This window comes from Canis aureus, chromosome 32 (genome assembly GCF_053574225.1).
Source record: "Canis aureus isolate CA01 chromosome 32, VMU_Caureus_v.1.0, whole genome shotgun sequence".
Lineage (NCBI taxonomy): Eukaryota > Metazoa > Chordata > Mammalia > Carnivora > Canidae > Canis > Canis aureus.
This window is the reverse complement of record NC_135642.1, coordinates 43,735,932-43,752,986: the sequence shown is the minus strand read 5'-3', so window position 1 is coordinate 43,752,986 and position 17,055 is coordinate 43,735,932. Positions and strand designations below refer to the sequence as shown.

Sequence of the window (17,055 nt, the reverse complement as noted above, 5' to 3'; positions counted from 1 at the left end):
TACAATAGTGCTGACATGTTTTGGGAGCCTGGAAGGCAGATTGAAATTAAACTGGCATCATGGGATCTCAGTTGGTTCAACAGCTTCTCCTGCCTTACTTGGTAATGCATGTATAATAAAACTGAATGGCATTTGCTCTCAAGAGATTTTGGAGTTGATAGCAACAGAAATGTATTGCAGGAAATAACATAGACACTGTAATTAAAAGGGTTATGGGAGAGACTAGAAATTACTCTGTCTGAATAATTTGTTAATTTGAAGAGCTAAACCGTGTATTTAAATATGATACTGCGGAAAATAATCTTCCCAGTTGAAAAACTAATAGTTAACTCCATCACAGGTAGAAGACTAAGGATGCATATTGAGCATTAAATCTTATGATACTCATTTATTTTATCTTTTTGTAATTATGTTTATTTCCTGGACACAAGCTATTTGATAGATTTTATTGTTCTTTTACTTAAAGAGAAGGTCAGGGCTGCAATTTTTTTTTTTACCAAATATTTGCCAGCTCTATATAATAGCCCTTATTAGCAAGCCAGATGCATCTTACACCCTAGGGGATAAATTTGTAAAATATTTCATGCAAGAACAAATAGAGGGTACTAAAGATGTAAATTCAATATAAGGAAGATATAGTTGTTTTTAATACATTTTTTAAAGGTTTATTTATTTCTATTTTAGAAAGATAGAGAGTGCAAGTAGGGAAAGGGGCAGAGGGAGAGAATCCTCAAGCCAAATCCCCACTGAATACAGAACCTGACGAGGGCCTCCATCTCACAACCCTGAGATCAAAATGTGAGCCAAAATCGAGTCGGACACTCAACTGTCTGAGCCGCCCAGGCGCCCTATAAATTTTTTATATTCTCTTTCATTTAAAAGTGTCAAGGTTCCTTTTCCTGATCCTGAAACTGGTGTAAGGTGATTGTTCGCTATTATGGGGCCAAGTGTTGTTTATTCTAATGATAAAATAATATATCCTTATTGTAAAACATTTGAGCTTTAAAGACTCAAAACAAGTATGACTTTTATGCTTTCAACAGAATTTTTAAATGAAAAAAGTAAAAAATCAACTGAAGATAGTGGGTAGCCTCTTGAATGATTTTAAGCAAGGAATGATATGCATGATCAGATTTTTATTCTAGAATGATCACTGGTAGTTATGTGGAAACCGATTGGAGTCAGGAGGGACAGGTAGAGGCAGTTGGAGTACTCAGGCCAAAAAAAACTAAAGGCTTTAACTGAGACAGTAAAAACAGGAACACAGAAGAGGACAGAATCAACTGGGCTTGGCAAGGGATTCATTGTGGCAGGAAGAGCAGGGGAAATGCTGAAAAGGACTCCAAGTTCTTAGCCTTCGTGACAGTAGAGTACTCTCACCATGGAGAACATGTGGGATGGAACAGATCTTGGGGAAAAGATTATGGCTTCAGTTTTCTAGCTGTGAAGTGTGAATTGCCTGTAGCACATGCAAGGGAAGATTCCTGATAATAGAGTTTAAGTGCCAAGCGTTTGAGGAATAAAAAGTTGGCAGCTCCAGAGGAGTTCAGAAAAGTGTGAGTTTGATATCCTGGCACATTTAGTTTTCTCCTTTGTAGATCAGTACATCATTGAACATTGTGCAGCTTAAGCCTTCAGTTAGTTGTTGCTGATGAGACTCTATAGTTGTGTTTAGGATTTCCCTGGTTCAGGCTGATACATGACCTTTACTGTCTTCAGGTTTTTATTCCATCCATATTTCTCAGCCAGCTCCATAAAACCATCAATTTCAGGGCACATTTTGTCTTGGAGAGCACAGCCATGCAAGAATTTCTCTCCCAGATTACAATAAGGCATTACTGTTAGTAAATTTTCCTTCTTGTTCTTACTTTATATTTTGCCTCAAAACATCATGAAATGAATACATTTTATTTTGCATAATTCATGTTGCGGATTATCTGTAGATAATCTTGAGTCTGTCTTGATTATTGTTCTAGTCTGTGTAATAAAGGACAAAATGGTAAGAATATAAGATTGTAGCATTGTAAAAGGTCAATCATAGGTGTGAAATGATAAAACAGGCAAAATTTTTGGCCTTTCACTTTTTAAACAGAATGTCTGAAGTATGAGAAAAATCTCTTTCCAGTTTTACATTTATCTCCTAAACTTTACAAAGACTTTTGAATGCCTTAAAATACACAATTCCATGAATGCTTCAATTGGCTCTTTGAGATTAGAGAAATGCTTTTATGTTTGTTCATGAAGCACACTCTGATTCATCACTTTAGGCACAACCAGTGTTTTCTATATATTCATCCTTACTTGGTATATACTGACCAAAATTGACTTGACTTATGCTTTGTCTAAGAAATATACTTTTCAAAAAAAAAAAAAAAAGAAAAGAAAGAAAGATACTTATCTTCCCATCTTGAACATTTAATAGTAAACCTTCTCCAAATCCAAATGAGCTAAGTATCTTTCATAAAGGACTCTGGTATTCTAATGTATTAAGCATTGAGAGATGTTCCTTCCTGCTCTCACTAGCATACAGATGTGGCCAGCTACATACTGTAAATATTGACCTACATTTGAAGTTCACATTTTGAGTAAAAATCTACAAGCTGGTTATCTACTCAGGTTGAAGCTTAACTTTAGAATACTTTGGTTAGAAGAGTAAAGTTCAACAGAGATGTAGAGAAAGAACAAATGAAAGAAATGTGAACTAATAAAAATACAGAATTCTAGAATTTTTAGACTTGAAAGGGAGTCTCATCAGTTAGTCTTGGGATAACTGAGGGAATATGATTTAGAAGAGTACTTTGTCCCCAAGAGTAGAATGAGAACCCAAGGGCGGAAGCTCCTTGGGAATAGGTTTGAGGTTCATAATCAAGAAAAACCTAATGGTCAGGGCTATTCATACATTCCCAAGAGAAACATTCAGGCTGGGATGTGAGCCTTGAATGTATTATTGGACCTGGTGATCTTTGTTGAAACTTTCAGCCTTGGAATTCTTATCTAAACCAGTGTTTCGGGATCCCTGGGTGGCACAGCGGTTTGGCGCCTGCCTTTGGCCCAGGGCGCGATCCTGGAGACCCGGGATCGAATCCCACGTCGGGCTCCCGGTGCATGGGGCCTGCTTCTCCCTCTGCCTGTGTCTCTGCCTCTCTCTCTCTCTGTGTGACTATCATAAATAAATAAATAAAAATTTAAAAAAAATAAAAATAAAAAATAAACCAGTGTTTCCTTTTTTCCTTTTAACTTTTTAAAACTGCAGTATTTACAGTAAAGCACATAAATCTTCAGTGAACAAGTCAATGAATTTGTGCATATATACATACATACACACGTGCACACACGCACACACATGCACACACGCATATATACACATATATGTATCTGTGAATATTTCCAGCACTGCAAGAGACTCTCCAGTCACTACCCTCTCTCTCCCTACTGTAGATAACTGCTATGCTGATTTCTGTAACCAAAGAGTAGTTCTACCTGTACTTAAACATCACCTAAACGAATTCAAGGAATATTTACTCTCTGGGCCTGACTTCTTTTGACATCGTTATGTCTGTGAGTTCATCCATGTTGCATGTAGCAGTAGTTCAATCTGTGCAGGTGTTTCACTGATTTCACTGTAGGATTATATCATAATGTATCCTTGCCATTGTTGATGAAAACATGGGTTGGTTCCATTTTGAAGCTGTTGTTAATAAAGGGGCTATGCACATCCTTATTACATGTCTTTTAGTGAATATCATACATTTTTCTAGGTAATATTGCTAGGAATGCAGTTGCTGGTTCATAGGATAGGTTTATTTTAGCAGTTATTGCCAAACTGTTTTCCAGAGTGATAGGGCATATTTAAATTCTTAGCAGCAACATATGAGAATTGCAGTTGCTCCTCATGTTGTCAACACTGTGTATTGTCAGTCTTTTATTTTAGCCATTTTGGTGAATAATTTTTTTTCTATGGTTGTTGATCATTTGGATGGTCTCTTTTATGAAGCACTTGCTTTATTTTTATCCCCTTTTGAAAGAAAAAAATGGGTCATCTATGTGTAGGAGTTCTTTATCCATTCAGAATATGAGTCCTTAGGGAATATATGTGTTACAAATATTATTTTCCAGTCTGTGGCTTACATTTTCACTCTTTTAACATGACCTTTGATGAACAGATGTTCTTAACTTTGGTGAACTCCAGTTCATTATTTTTCTCTTCTCTTGTTAGTGCTTTTTGCTTCCTCTTTAAAATCTTTGCCTAGCCCAAGATTACGAAGACATTTTGACCAATAATTCTTAAATTCTGATACTGAATTAGATAATGGTAAACTTTCATTGGTTCACACATCAAAAAAAGAAAGAAATGCATAGAATTGTGTAATTTTCTCCTACAATTTAATTCTTAAACTTTCAGCATTAGCTGTGAATAAATGGGTAATTATGATGCTACCAAATCTGAAATTCACTCTCAGGATAGACTTGGTTATTGCTATGATAACAAGACCACTACGGGCTCTCAGTGGCTTTTTTTGCTCACTCATGCTGTCCAAAGTGGGTTGGGGTAGGGGGCTATGCTACTTTTTGGTTAGGCAAGGAGGCTGATATAAACTCCATTGTAATATATACTTTTGTGATCACTGCAATGGAGGAAGGAAACATGGAAAATTGCTTTTGGATCCTTGCTACTATTAGTTGACCCTCTGAGTTGCATGGTGTGATCTTACTGTGTTCCTGAAAGGAAAACTAAAAATGTTTGTCAATAACTATAATGACTACCACGGTTAACTTGGTTACATTACTTATTCTCTATATGGATCAGTTTGTTCACTATAAAATAAAGGCTAATGATAGTATCTACCTCATGGTAGTTGTGAGGATTGAATGGGATAATACTTGTAAAACTCTTAGACTAGTGCCTGTTACTTAGTAAGCACTCAATGAATGGTTGCTACTATTACTGTTATCATTATTGTTATTGGGCTCTTACCATGTATAGACAGCAAACTACCTGCTGTACATGGATTAGTTCTTCAAATAACTTCTACAGTAGGTACTATTATTATCCTCACTTACAGATGAGAGGACAGATTCAGAGATATTAACTTGCCCAACTTCCGTAGCTGAAAAATAAAAGATGGGATTTGAATCCAGGCAGTCTGATCTCAGAGCCTTCAGTTTAACTGTGATTAACCATGGTTCACTTCCAGATAGCAAATAAATACTAACAGAAGAATTCAGAAATGCATGCTGTGATTAGAGAACTTTGTGTTTATGTATGTGCATATATGTTCATGGTTGTGATTTTATGTTGAATTTTTCATATACCTATTTTCTGCTAGTTTGTAGAATTGTTTTTAATTCATATCATTTTACTGAATGTACTGTTTCATGGTGTGACAAACAAATTAGAATTCATTTTGTCCTTCATTAGTGGATGAAGGAACTTGGGCCAGAGGAGTCTAGTGATTCCAGAAGACACAGCTACTTGGTGACATAGCCTGAACTCAGAGCCAGGCTCCCTGACTCCAGAGCAATTTCTGCTGCCTCAGGTTGCCTGCCAGGAGTTCACATAGCACATAATCCTTCCTCAAAATTTTGAGGTGCTTTGGTTTCTCCCCTCTCCAACTCCAAAATTGTGAGTGAATTTGTAGAATTTCCTCATAGTTCACATTGATTTTAAGTTATCAATTTTGTCTTTTAAATATGCTAATGTTACTAAACGCCCAGAGCCAAAATAGTTATTTGGAGAGACTTTGTAATAAGAATAAATGCCTCCAGAGAAGATGCTTCTGTGGAAAACCACTGTAATGATGAGCTTTTTCTCATCTAACCAAATTTGGAGTCTAAGGGAAAGAGATGACAGTAGAATTAGAGCTGGATTAAGTATATTCTGTTTGAAGTATATTTCAAGATATATTAGAAGTAAAATAACTTTTTTATAAAAAGCTTGTTACTTTTTCTACCAGCAACATAAGAATATACATTGATCAACCTCGGATACACTGTAATTTTCAGAATTAAACCTTTCAAGGAAATGCCAAGCCATGTTAAACTCATGGTCACGGGCTATTTTCCCATTACTAAATGGGATTTTTATATGATAATTGCAGTGTGTTATCATGTAATTTTATCTGGAAAAATAACAGTATAAATTGAGTTAACCATACATCCCTAGCCAATAGTAGAAATTTCTCATCATATTGCTATATAGTAGAGAAGGAATAGAAAGTGACAACACTTCTTTTTCTCAGTATCAAAATGTGTCTGTTACCTGCCAGGAAAGTGAGCCTATCTGTGCTATGTGGTATTGCACTCATAAGGGAATATATTATTGTTTTAGGAGTACAAGTTGCTTTCCCCTGGTCTCCTGCAGTTTCAAACATTCATGTGTTGAAATAAACATTGCTCTATAAAATTGAATGCAGAATTTAAATGAATTTTTTAATATAAAATGCTAAGCTCATAAACTGTGCCCTCATGCTCTTCCTGCTAGACATGTTTACTCTTCTCTGCCCTGTAGGGCTAATTCTGATTTGAGAGAGAGAATGACTGTATCACTAGAAACTCTCTAAGGCTCCTTTCAGTAATAAGCTATTAACTCCTCTAATAGTATATTTTCTGGAGTGGGGAGGGGAACGGGAAATCAGGTCAAAGAGAATTTTAGCTTTATGTGTAGTCAAACTTTAAAAAAAGAAAGTATACTGAAGTATTGTGTGTGAAATTAAAATTGAAATTTAAAAAGCCTATGATTCTTGTTGGCACTTCTTTCTTTACAGTAACATAACCATATGACTAGATGTTGGGGAGTTAAAACAGAAGTAGAAAGTAGAATTACTCTTAATTCCACCACCCTAACAATTACTTTGAGTGGTGTGTTTCCTTCCAATCTTTTTTTTTCCTTTGTATCTAGTCTTTTAATATAATTATAGTCTATAGAATACTTTCTCATAAATATTTCATTGAAAACTTTGTAACATGATTGGCAAAAACAACTTTATACATTCTTTTATTGTTTGTAGAGCAGTTAAAGAAATATTTATTTCATCTTCACCACATCTCTTTGAGTTAAATGGAGAAGTATTAGCCGCGTTTTACTTTGAAAGGTATTGAAAGCAGATAATCATATAATTCCTCTGCTTGCTAATATAGTATATTTCTGTTCTTGACAGAAGTAACTTGCAGTAACACAACAGGTGGGTACATTTAATGCAGAAAGAAGAGCAAAATAAATCATTCTGCACATTTTTACTCCCTGGGACCTAGTCCCACCTTACTGGACAAGTGAGTACTTGAACACCAATAGGCAACTCTGGAAACAGATTTCATCAGATTTTTAGTAAATACACACCACAAATATTTGAGGTGATTTTTTTTTAATTTTATTTATTTATTTTTTTAAAGATTTTTTTTTTATTTATTTTTTTATTGGTGTTCAATTTACTAACATACAGAATAACCCCCAGTGCCCGTCACCCATTCACTCCCACCCCCCGCCCTCCTCCCCTATTTAAGGTGATTTAATTAGTCTGGTTACTCCTCAGAGTTACAGATAATGTGGTTTTAAACCTTTTGTTTTTCTAACTAAAAACAAAGGAAACAAATGAATAGCTTATAATAAACCAGGAAGATAACTACTTGGTTATCAGACCAACTACTTGGTCTGACTTGCCTTGGTGGGTGAGAGCCTAGAGGCTCTGTTGTTTGAAAGGCAAAGCCTTATCATTTTAGGTAGTGTATTTAAAGGAACAGTGTCCCTAGGAAACTGTACCTCTGGAGCATTGACTATGTCAAAGTTGAATTTGGTGCCCACCATTTGGTTTATTTTCTGAAGTCTTAAGCATTGCGAAGATTTAAGATTTAAAATCAAATTCTAGAAATATAATTCTGTCAAATTTTCTGCCTTTCAGATTAAACTGTTCTGTTAAACACATTACAATTGTCTTACTTGTTTTGCGAGGAAAACAGAATTTCATTCTACTATTCAAAGTAGTGAAGACTATTATTCCTTGGCCTCCCAACAACTAAAGTGTTTTGGATTTTTGTTTTGGTTTGGTTTTTGCCTTCAACTTTTGGCTGAAGAATTCCCTACTACCCAAAGTTCTCTGTTTTCCTTTTAGGAATTCTTCCTAGGAAGAGAATTTAATTTGTGGGTTGATTAAAAATGAAGAACACTTTGGTGGAGTCTCTTTCCTCTTTTTACACTGTAGTTTTTATAAATGATCTCCAATTTTCCTTCTCAAAACATGTCATCTGTTAGTATTCATCGGCTTTGAAAGGGTGAAAGGTTTGGGAGTTGTTGCCTGTAATAGAAAGGAACATTCTTTCCATCTTTTCTCTGCAGTCTTGTTTCACAGCTGCAGGTTTGAGCTGAAGAAAACAGTGTAAGATATAAGAAAATAGAGGAGCACTGTTCCTTGAACCAACAAGGACCCTTCCACTAGAACTGTTAACTAGTAAGTTTTTTGTTTGGGTCAAAATACTAGGGACCTTTGTGTCTCCTGCTCTGTCATATACTGCTTTCCTCAGATTCTAGGCTTGAACCATTTTGTTTTAGAGCAAGAAAGGAATCCTATCTACCTCCCTGATATGAAACTGGATTCCAAACATGTGAGTACTCTGCGCTAAGTGTTCCTTCCCAGGAGTTTACTCAGCTGGTATTTTCTGTTGCCTTCAGATCTCCAGTGCATCTGTGAATTTATTATGATAATGAGCAGTTAGCTGGTCACTCCATCTGTTCAATTCATTTGTCTCTTCCCTGTTTTTCCTACAGATTTAAATAAATATCTTTACACACATCAGCTACAACCTTTAATTTTTTTCTACTGTTTGTCCATCTGTCCCCCACTACGTCAGGAACTGTAAAAGGACAAGAATTTCTTGTCAATCTTATTTAGCTCTGTGTCTTCAATGCATATCATAGTTACCTATTATAAACCGTGAAAGCCTTATTTTTCATCTCTAAAACTGATTTCAAACTCATTTAAAACCCATTTCCCTTCTTGATAAACATAAAATTCCTCTAATACACCCTCCATGAGTATCACCAAGAAGTAAGTGAAAAAATATACATATGTATCTTCACCAAACAGGAACATTAATCTTCTGCACTTTATATACTTGATCGCTTTGGTTTTCCAAATGTAAAGTTAGATAATGCCATTCCATATTGTTGGAAATACCTTTTTGTATATCATACAGCCTTTTAGCGGGAGTATGTCCATTATGGTGTTCCATTTCCCCACCTTCCTTCTATCCCTCCAACCCCCCCCCCCCCCACCTCATACACACCTACTTTTTTTACTGTTTCAAAGTACGCAAGTGTCCCAGGAGATTGTTTGGCAAACTACTCTACCCAGAGAAAGTAATGCCAAGTTTTATTGGATTACTTTAACTCTTAGTTCCAGTACTGGGCTGGAAGTTGTCTGTCTTGGGCATTTACCTCCTTTTTTACTAAAAATAAAAGCAGTGCCTAGGGGCATCTGGGTGGAGTGGTTGCCTTTGGCTCAGGGCGTGATCCCGGGGTCCTGGGATCGAGTCCCAAATCGGGCTCCCCACGGGGAGCCTGCTTCTCCCTCTGCCTCTGTTTCTGTTTCTGCCTCTTTCTCTGTGTGTCTCTCGTGAATAAATAAATAAAATCTTTAAAAAAATAAAATAAAACCAGTGTTTAGGTAGTCTGTGTAGGAAGGGCCACTTGAGACCCACAGTCACTATGAAAAAGCCGGGTAGGTGGACTGTGAACTCAAAAGACAACACCCTGCTTATAAAATGACAGATTTTTGCTTTGGCAGAGGTAAGTGTTTATTTTCCCTATATTATTGCAGTGCTTTACACCTGTTAGGAAACACTATTTCTAGATGTTTGGGTTTTCTTCTTTTTTCTCACAACACATTCTGTGTCCTAATGATAACAATTCTCCATCAAAATTCCGTTGCAAGGGAAAAATTCATATACAGTAATCAAACTGTCTAGAAGGAAATCTAAACAGTGGTTTCTTTGATGATCTAATACTTCTGTGTTTTTAAAAGAAAATATCTGACTCAGAAGTTTGTAAAACTTTTACCTCAAAAGTCACAAAGATGAAGATTTATATTTATTTCTAATTTTGGCCTCTTCTTCCACTTCTTGTTGTTTTGAAAATAGTATCTTGGGCAGCCCAGGTGGCTCAGCGTTTTAGCGCCGACTTCAGCCCAGGGCCTGGTCCTGGAGACCCGGGATCGAGTCCCATATCGGGCTCCCTGCATGGAGCCTGCTTCTCCCTCTGCCTGGGTCTCTGCCTCTCTCTTTCTCTCTCTCTCTCTCTCCATGAATAGATAAATAAAATACTAAAAAAAAAAAAAAAAAAAAGAACAGTATCTCTAGGCCACGGACCATAACAGATTATAAAATTATGTAAAGCAAATCTACGTACCGCTTGACGCCAAGCACAATCTTGATCACACAGTAAGGGTGCTCCACAAATATTTGTTGGTGAAATATAAACTCTACAAGCATTTGCATTAAATGAGGGCGGATTATTTCTTTTGTGGCCCCAAAAAACACTACAATATTTAACTCATAAAAATTGCAAGTAGTATATTGTTGGCATAGCCCACCCTTTATCACTAAACAGGTTATGAGTCTACAGTTGAAATATATGCAGGCCACAGCTTTTAGGCTTTATTCCTTTTTTTTTTTTTTTTTTTTTTTTTCAGTTATTTGAACTGAGAAATTGGTTCTACCTTCAAACTATATCAAGAATATAGCGGATCCCCAGGTGGCTCAGTGGTTTAACGCCTGCCTTTGGCCCAGGGTGTGATCCTGGAGTCCCGGGATCCAGTCCCACATCAGGCTCCCTGCATGGAGCCTGCTTCTCTCTTTCTCTCTCTCTCTCTCTCTCTCTGTGTGTCTCTCATGAATAAATAAAATCTTAAAAAGAAAAAAAAAAGAATCTAACCACTTCTCACCACCTGCACTACTGCCACTGTGATCCAAGCCACCATCATCTTTGAGATGGATTTTTGCAGTAGATTTTCAAATGAACTCATTACTTCCACGCTTGACCCTCTCCACTCTTCATTCTGTTCTCAAAACAGCAGCCAAAGTGATCCTATAAAAATGTTGTATACCACGTCTTATTTACTCACCTCTAGTGACTTCTCATCTCAGAGTAAAAAGCCAAAGTCCTTACTATGACTTACAAAGCCCTATGCACTCTGGTCCCCAGTCAGCTCTCAGACCTCTATCTGCTATCTTTGCCTCTATTTCAGTCCAGCTACATTTGCCTCCTTTAGCCACACTCAGGATCCTCCTTCACTTTAGTTCCCCCTGCCCTGACCACTCTATCCTCACATACACGTGTAGCTCTCTCCTTCATCTCCTTTGGGCTTCAGTGAAGTCTTTCCTGGTTTCTAAAATTCCAGTTAAGGGGCGCCTGGGGGATCCCTGGGTGGCGCAGCGGTTTGGCGCCTGCCTTTGGCCCAGGGCGCGATCCTGGAGACCCGGGATCGAATCCCACGTCGGGCTCCCGGTGCATGGAGCCTGCTTCTCCCTCTGCCTGTGTCTCTGCCTCTCTCTCTCTCTGTGTGACTATCATAAATAAATAAAAATTTAAAAAAAAAAAAAAAAATAAGGGGCGCCTGGGTGGCTAAGTAGCTAGGCATCTGTCTTCGGCTTGGGTCATGATCCTGGGAACCTGAGATTGAGTCCCATATCCACAGGAAGCCTGCTTCTCCCTCTGCCTCTCTCTCTCTCTCTCTCTAATAAATAAATAAAATCTTATTTTAAAAGTAGTACAATAAAATAAAATTCCAATTAAACTCTTCCCTTGCACTCTTACTGGCCTTTTTACTGGCTATATATTTTTTCTTAGTACTTACCACTATGTGGCATTACTCATTTTACTTTTTTTTAATCTTGTTTTTTGTCTCTCTGTCCCAGTATACTCTGAGCTGTGTGAGGGCAGAGATTTTTGCCTCTTTTGATCACTGCTTGTATCCCCCATACGTAGAAAGTACCTAGAATGTTAGATATTCAATAAATATTTGTTGAGTGAATGAATCCATTTCTTTATTGTTTAATTCTTACACTACCCTACCAACATTTTTAAAAATTAATAATAGGGGTGCCTGGGTGGCTCAGTTGGTTAAGCATCTGACTCTTGATTTCCACTCAGGTCATGATCTCAGGGTCTTGAGATGCAGCTCCACACTCATCAGGGAGTCTATTGGAGAATATCCCTCTCCCTCTGCCCCTCCCCCTGCTCGCTCGCTCACTCGCTCGCTCTCTCTCCCTAAAGTAAATAAATTTTAAATATATGTATATATACATATATGTGTGGGGGTATATATATGTATCTATATATTTATAAGTAATATTTATACTTATAGGAGCCTAGGCTCTAGATTTTAGGAATAGAGGGGCGCCTGAATAGCTCAGCGGTTGAGCCTCTGCCTTTGGCTCAGGTCATGATCCTGGGGTCGTGGGACTGAAGTAACCCTAAGCTTTATATGTATACTGCAGTTACCTGCTCCATACTAACTTCCCCATCCCCCAAAAAAGTGTTTATCTTTTTCCTTCTTGTCTTCCATATCAAAACCTACAGTGAAAGAGTTCTTAACTGAATTTCACTTAACTGAACCCCAGTTAACTGCCTGATGGGATTAGCCAGTGTTCTTATTCCCTCTGTAAAACATACTGATTAATGCCTACAGCCTACTGACTGCTCTTAGCTTAATGTTCACAGCTGGTAGTAAGTCTAGTAAGCTCTCTAGTAAGTCTTTGTGCTTCCACCTTACTCTGGTTAAATTGCATGCATATAAAAATCAGTTGTGGGATCTCTGGGTGGCGCAGCGGTTTAGCGCCTGCCTTTGGCCCAGGGCGCGATCCTGGAGACCCGGGATCGAATCCCACATCGGGCTCCCAGTGCATGGAGCCTGCTTCTCCCTCCACCTGTGTCTCTGCCTCCCTCTCTCTCTCTCTGTGTGACTATCATAAATAAATAAAAAATTAAAAAAAAATCAGTTGTATTTATTCTTAAACATGTTTATAGCAGGACTATCTTATTATAAATTATATAATTATAGCATATTAAATCTATAATATTTATGGTAATTTTTAAATTAATAAACTTTGTATTTTATAGCAGTTTTTGGTTCACAACAAACTCAAGCAGAAAGTACAAGAATCCCCATATATTCCCTGTCCTCACACATGCCACAGTCTCCTCCACCATCAACATCCCCAACCAATGTCATGCATTTGTACACTCAGTGAGCTTCACTGCGGTCTTGCAGTGAAGCTGCAAAGCCGTAGTTTACATTAGAGTTCACTCTTGGTGTTGTACCTTCTATGGGATTTGACAAACGTATGATACATATCCACCATTGTTGTATTGTGCAGAGTAGTTTCACTACCCTAAAAATCCTTTGTGTTCTGCCTCTTTGTCCCTACTTCCCCTCTAATGTGGCAGTCACCCATCTTTTTACTGTTCCATATTTTGTGTAATCTGGATGTCATAAGGTTGGAATCCTACGGTATGTAGCCTTTTCACTTAGTAATACTCATTTAAGTTTATTCCATGTCTTTTCATGGTTTGATAACTCATTTATTTTTTTTAAGATTTTATTTTATTTATTTGAGAGAGAGTGTGTAAAGAGCATGAGCAGGGGGAAGGTCAGAAGGGGAAGCAGACTCCCCCCTGAGCATGCGGGGCTCCTTCCCAAGACCCTAGGATGCGGGGCTCCTTCCCAAGACCCTGGGATCATGACCTGAACCAAAGGCAGACACTTAACGAACTGAGCCACCCAGGCACCCTGATAACTCATTTATTTTTAGCACTGAATAATATTCCATTATCTGGATTTACTACAGTTTGCTTATCCATTTGATTACATCCCAATTTTGATGTTATGAATAAAACTGCCCTAAACATTCATGTGCAGATTTTTAGTGGATATAAGTTTTCAGTTCCTTTAGATAAATACCAAGGAGGGGATCCCTGGGTGGCTTTCAGCGGTTTAGCCCCTGCCTTCGGCCCAGGGTGTGATCCTGGAGTCCCGGGATCAAGTTCCGCATCAGGCTCCCTGCATGGAGCCTGCTTCTCCCTCTGCCTGTATCTCTGCCTCTCTCTGTGTGTCTCTCATGAATAAGTAAATAAAATCTTTTAAAAAATAAATAAAAATTAAAATAAAATAAATACATACATACATACATACATACATACAACCAAGGAACTCAATTGCTGGTGAGAATAGTTTTATATGAAACTGCCAGTCTTCCATAGTGGCTATGCCATTTTTGCGTTCATTTGGATAGAGTTCTTGTTCTAAATCCACATCAGCATTTGGTGTTGTCAAGTGTTATAGATTTTAATCATTTTAGTAGCTATGTATTATCTCATTGTTTTTTTTTAATTTTCAATTCCTTAGTGACATGTAATATTGAACATGTTTTCATATGCATACTTGCCATCTGTATATCTTCTTTGGTGAGAAGTCTGTTCAAGTCTTTTGCCCATTTTTTAAATGAGTTGTTTATTTCTTACTGTTAAGCTTTAAGAGTTCTTTGTATATTTTTGATAATAGTTTTTTATCAGATGTGGCTTCTTTAAGTACTCTCTCCAAATCTGTGGCTTGTCTGCTTGTCATCTCATTGTCTTGACATTGTCTTTTTTAGAAGAACAGTTTTTCATAATAATGAAGTCCAGCTTATCTATTCTATATTTCATGGATCATGCCTTTGTTGTTCTAAAAAAATAATTGCCATACCCAAGGTCATCTAGATTTTCTCCTGTGTTAGCCTATAGGAACTTTATAGTTCTGTACTTTACATATAGGTTTCTGATCCATTTTCAGTTAATTTTTGTGAAGGGTATAAGGTCTGTTTAGATTTTTTTTTCATGTGGATGTTTGTTTTTTCCAGCACCATTTGTAAAGAAATCATCTTTGCTTCACTGTATTGCCTTTGCTCCTTTGTCAAAGATGGGTTGAATGTATTTATATGGATTTATTTCTGGGCCCTCTATTCTGTTCCACTGATCTTTTACCAATACCACACTATCTTGATTATTGTAACTTAAAAGGAAATCTTTAAGTTAGGTAATGCTGGTCTCCCAGCTTTGTTCTTCTCCTTCAATATTGAGTTGGCTATTCTGGGTCTTTTGCCTCTCCATGTAAACTTTACAATCACCTTTTTTATATCCACGAAATAACTTGCTGGGATTTTTACTGGAATTGAGTTGAATCCATAGCTCAAACTGGGAAGAACTGGCATCTTGACACTATTGAGTCTTCCTGTTCATTAAAATAGAATATTTCTCCACTTATTATTTCTTTGATATCTTTCATTGGGGTTTTATAGTTTTTCTCATATAGGTCTTACAGATATTTTGTTAAATTTATCCTAAGTATGATGCTAATATAAATCGTAATGTTTTTAAGTTTTGTTTTTTTTTAATTTATTTATTCAGAGAGAGAGAGAGACTGAGAGGCAGAGACACAGGCAGAGGGAGAAGCAGGCTCCATGCAGGGAGCCTGACGCGGGACTCGATCCTGGGTCTCCAGGATCAGACCCCGGGCTGCAGGCGGCGCTAAACCGCTGCGCCACCGGGGGTGCCCCGTAATGTTTTTAATTCCAAATCCCACTCATTCATTGCTGGTATATAGGAAAGCAATTAACTTTTTTTTTTAGGTCTTTTTTTTTATTATTATTGAGAGAAAGGGAGAACATGCACAAGGGGAGGGGCAGAAAGAGAGAGCAGACTCCAAGCTGAGCATAGGTCCAATGTGAGACTTGATCTCATGACCCTGAGATCATGACCTGAGCTGAAACCAAAAGTAAGACCTTAACTAATTGAGCCAGCCAAGCACCCCGGAAGGCATTACTTTTTAGATATTAACCTTATATCTTGCAGTGTTGCTATACTTACTTATTAGTTTGAGGAGGTTTTGTCAATTTGTTCAGATTTTCTATATGAACAATCATGTCATTTGTGAACAGAGTTATTTCTTCCTTCCCAACCAATATACCTTTTATTTCCTTTTCGTGTCTTATTGCATTAACTAGGACTTACACTATGATGTTGGAAAGCTTTTGAGGTGAGGGGTGGACATCTTTCCCTTGTCCCTGATCTTAGAGGAGAAGCTTTGAGTTTCTCAACATGAATATGGTGTTAGCTATTGTTTTTTATCAACTTGAAGAAGTTCTATTCCTAGTTTACTGAGAATTTTTAGCATAAATGGTTTTGGATTTTTATCAAACACTTCTCTGTATCTGATCATGTGCTTCTTCTTCTATATCCTTTGATATGATGGATTACATTAATTGATTCTTGAATGTTGAACCAGCATTACATACCCAGGATAAGTCTTACTTGGTCATGGTGTTTAATTCTAGGGTTTTTACCATTCATGGGTAGTTCAAATGCCTTATAATAGCAAAATACTCCTAATTCTTTTCTCTCATCCCTTCTATCATTGCTGCCATTTATTGTACGTAGGTGTCTGTGTGTGTGTGTGCTTGTGTGTAAGCATACGTAATCAGATACACTGTTGCTGTTATTACTTTAAACAAGCTATTATCTGTTAGATCAGTTACAAATAAAAAAAATAAGGCAGCCCGAGAGGCTCAGCGGTTTAGTGCTGCCTTCAGCCCAGGGCATGATACTGGAGACCTGGGTTCAAGTCCCACATCAGGCTCCCTGCATGGGGCCTGCTTCTCCCTCTGCCGGTGTCTTTGCCTCTCTCTCTCTGTCTCTCATTAGTAAAAAAAAAAGAAGAAGAAAGAAAGAAAAAGGAAAGAGAAAGAAAGAAAGAAAAAGAAAGAAGAAAGAAAGAAAGAAAAGAAAAGAAAAGAAAAGAAAAGAAAAGAAAAGAAAAAGGATTTTATTTTACCCTCACTTATTCATTCTCCAGTGGTCTTCCTTTCCATATGTGGATCCAAGTTTCTGACTGGTGTCATTTTTCTTCTTTCTAAAGAACTTTATTTTTCTTTACTTTCAAGTACTGCTTTCAACTCTGCTTTCAAGACAGGTATACTGGAAACAAATTCCTTTAATTTTTCTTTGTGAAAGTCTATTTCTCCCTTTTGTAA

At 37.3% G+C, this 17,055-nt stretch overlaps 1 protein-coding gene and 1 long non-coding RNA gene across 4 annotated transcripts in view; one reads left to right on the top strand and one right to left on the bottom strand.

The window, feature by feature from the left end:
• The window catches only part of HMG20A (high mobility group 20A), a 77,561-nt gene that overhangs the window by 23,402 nt on the left and 37,104 nt on the right, over window positions 1-17,055 (top strand). The gene's annotated exons all lie outside the window — the stretch shown is intronic.
• Window positions 1,117-17,055, bottom strand: part of LOC144303587 (uncharacterized) — a 41,915-nt gene continuing 25,976 nt past the window's right edge. Inside the window, exon 2 of the long non-coding RNA XR_013370610.1 lies at window positions 1,117-1,977. This is a non-coding gene — a long non-coding RNA (uncharacterized LOC144303587). The remainder of the gene's footprint in view (window positions 1,978-17,055) is intronic.